The sequence below is a fragment of the Lactuca saligna genome, chromosome 3 (genome assembly GCF_052625555.1).
Source record: "Lactuca saligna cultivar CGN05327 chromosome 3, ASM5262555v1, whole genome shotgun sequence".
NCBI classification, from domain to species: domain Eukaryota; kingdom Viridiplantae; phylum Streptophyta; class Magnoliopsida; order Asterales; family Asteraceae; genus Lactuca; species Lactuca saligna.
In genome coordinates, this window is record NC_136419.1 from 14227227 (window position 1) to 14231518 (window position 4292).

The window sequence follows — 4292 nt, forward strand, 5'->3', positions numbered from 1 at the left end:
GTTATCATCAAGTCACGAAAGAAAATTTTGGACTAACAACCCTATAATCAGCTTAGTTTTTGTAAATTAATGTCAAAACATGCCTACGATGAAGAGTTTGTAAATTCATATATGGATAGTTATCATTGCTTACAGTTGCTATTATGTAAATAAAATCTTACCTATTCAGTAAATTAAAATTGTAGTCACATCTACATACTTTATGCTCTAAAGGAGCATCTATCTAAATCTATTTGATTCCATTGTTTTCTTGATGGGCTGCTTGAATAATCTAAGAAAACCACTCATAATTGCATACATCATTGTGACCAAGAAGAAATGGATGGACGGAAAGCTTAACAAAGCGAAGCCTCCCATCTGCCCATGTGGATGATATATATATATATATATATATATATATATATATATATATATATATATATATATATATATATATGTGTGTGTGTGTGTGTGTGAAAATGATCTATATGATTATAGTAATTTGGATATGATTCTCTTCAAAAGAGAACTCTCCTTTTTGACTTTACACCAATCTTCAAGTTTGTTCTCCATTTAACTTGAATAAAATAGTATGAATTAGTTTTATGTGTCATTGGAATTTAATTATGATAGTTTGAGCTGAGTTTTATTGTATAGTTCTACGACTTTTGTTTCTTTTTGGAGTTAAATGCGATGGAATAAGTGTTAGCTGGCCATCACACAAATTCGATACATGCAGAGGAATAAAAGTTGAAGTCTCCATATATTAAGATATTGAAACATAGTTTATTTCACATTGATTTAAGATAGATGCAACGAATTGTTGATTTTATATTAAGAAATTTGAAAGCTGATTTCTAATGTCAAATCGGTTATTATCATTTGTTGTACTAGAAAAGCTTTCAAATTCGTTGAAGCTAAAAAGCTCAAAGCTTTTGATTAACGCCCTTCTGAATCCTTTCTCTCACCAAATTCCTTTTAAATGATATTTTTGAAACTAAAGTAAGTTTATCGCTCACTCTATTGTCTAAAATAACCAATTATCGTTTCTATGGATACATTATCCTAAAAATCGAATACAAAACAACCTTAAATAAAAATGTAGGTGTTTGTTTGATGTGACTAGCTAAGGTTAAAATGAGCTTAGTTAAAGACAAAGTTTCATGATACAAGAGTTGAATGCATGTTGTGGAACATGTGACATATATTACTTCTGTTAAATGATGGAACTTGGAAGAGTTCTGAAAAAGCTGAACTTCGCTCTAGTGCTCCACCCCAAGTATTTAAGAATGAGGTCACCCACGTCTCAGTATATAGAGTAGATGAAAAAGAATAAATGAAAAGACATTTATTACCATGATACTGGTTTATCGAATCTTAGTTGTTTTCATTTCACACTGTAATTTTACAAGCAAAATTAATAATAATAATAATAATAATAATAATAATAATAATAATAATAATAATAATAAGAAGAAGAAGGAAAAATGATTTGTAGGGATGTATATGAGACGGTTTGATTCGGTTATTAGTCAAAATTGAACCATAACCCTTATGATTGTTAATGCATTTTGTAGCCATTAGATATGGTTAATATTAGTTATGGTTAATGGTTTTTGTCGCTTAACGATTTTAGTTAATGGTTAATATTGGTTAACAATAATCTTCAAAATAATATAAATGGTGAAGGTATATTGGCATAAAAGTTGAAAAGAAAATACAAAAAAGTCATCGACACAATGTTTGTAAACTAACTTATGGTAATAAAATAAAATGTGTACATTCGATATTCAGAGTAAGATAACACATAGTCACATTCAAAATCAACAACATTCAATAAAAATATAAAACATTAAACAAAATTGACATTAATAATTTCATATATTGATAATTGATATTAACATTAAAATAAAGTCAAACATTCATACACATTCAATGTGATTAAATCAAAAACTACAAAATAAAATAGGCAAACATTCATATTGCGTGTTCTCTGGATAAAATTTAAAAAAAAAATTAAAAAAAAAAATACTCATATATATTCAATGTGATTAAGTCAAAAACAATAAATAAAAAACTAAAAAATTCAAAAAAAAAAAAAATACATTCTTAATATATCACAAAGTCAAGAAGAACCAAAAACTTAACTTATCTAGAAGTCTAGATTATAAAGTCAAAAAATCATTCGAACGAAACTATAAAATCAAGATAATCTTCGATTAGAATTAACAGTCTGACAAACATCCGATTAGGATTATGAGTGTGAAGATTAAACAAAGTGTGAATAATGTTTACAAATTGTAGAAAAACCGATTAGGAATTACTACATTAATTAATAATCTAACTCAATGCATGACTGGAAGATTGTGTGTGTTTACGTGATCAACCTTTGATGGTTTGATTGCGCGTTCATCTTCTGATAAATGATGATTAATGAATTATATTTTGAAAAATTAATGAGTCTTAAATAAGTTTGACTATATTATTTTATATATAATCTATAATTTTTATATATAAAAATATAAAGTTAGCAGTTCGGTTAATAATGGTTCGATTAACCTATAAAACAATAACCGAACCGTTAGTTATCGGTTAACAAAAAATAGAAACCGAACCAACGGTTTTTAAAATGGTTCAGTTATTATGGTTTGGTTATATTGGTTAATTTGGTTTTGATTCGATTTTTTTGTTATTATACATACCCCTAATGATTTGTGAGGGTAATTACTTTTCCGTCTTATTCAGGTTTAGGCAACTTCTTTTTTAATACATATTTGATCATTTAACTTTATAAATGTGTTTAAATATTACTATTGTCAACTACTATCTCAGGTGATAATGGTAACATGCGAAAGAAAAAAAAAATTATCTAGATATGAACAACTTTTTTTTATAAATTTCTTAAAAATTTTATAATTTCTTACAACATTTTTATGATATTTTTTCCTATAGTTTTTTCTGATACAATGTTTTAAACTTTGTTTATAAATTTTTTTCTAAATTTTTTTTGTACTTTCATATAAATGCTTTTAAACCAAATATTTTCTAAACGTTTTAAATTTTTCTTACAAGTTTTAAATTTTTTTATGTTTTCATATAGTTTTTTTATAACTTTCATACAATTATTTTCTAAGCTTTTTTTATAATATAATTAAAGCGTTTCATAGATTTTGTATAACAATTTAATACTTTTATAACATTTTAAAATATTACCGTTAAATACTAGTATAAAATGTTGTATTAAAAAAATTAAAATATTTATAAACTTCTAATTAAAAAGTATCAAAAAGTTATAATAATTTTAAAACGTTTACATTACATGGATTTTTTTATTTTTTTATTTGCTACATAATATTTTGTTTTTATTTTTTTAAGTGACAATCCATACTTATTGTTATATATATTATTTATTTAATTTTATTGTTAGATACTATTTATTTTATTTTATTTAAAAATATTGCATATATTTAAAACCAAAAGAATATATATATATATATATATATATATATATATATATATATATATATATATATATATATATATATATATATATATATATATATATATATATATAAGGCTATATGAAATATTTCACAAAAAAAAACATATTTATTAATTAAAAAGTAAAATTTTTAATTGATCGATATTTAATTTATATTTATGATAATAAGTTTTTGCTAAAAATAAATTAGTAGAAAATTGATTTGTCAAATCAAAAGACTATAAATGAGCTAAATAATCAATCATTATGAATACTTTAAAAATAACGTTTAGAAAATTAATACAAAAAAATATGAAAAATAAAATCTTTATTAAAAGTTAGGAAAATGACTTATCAAGGTAATTAACTTTTTGTTTTATTCATATTTAGGCAATTTTTCTTTTACACATTTGATAAGTTAAATGTGTTCATATGTTACCATTATTACCTGAGATACAATGGTAACATATGAACACATTTAACACGTTAAATGGTCAAATGTATACAAAAAAAATTCTCTAAATAGAAATAAAACGACAAAGATAATTATCCTGGTAAATCATTTTCTATAATAATAAACGGTATGCAACATTTTAATTATTACATATCTATAGGATAATTTAAGTTTAGAATGTGTGGGAGTTAGTTGTTCCAAAAAGAATATCAATAAGATAATTTTCTACCCATCTATATGAATAAAGGGAACAATTATCAAAGGAAGGAAATACCCTAAAACTATATTATATGTTGATGTTCATTTAATATAAATGGAACTAACATGAATGTTAAATAGGGATTTAAATTTTGATCTAATGCAAGTTATGAAATATAA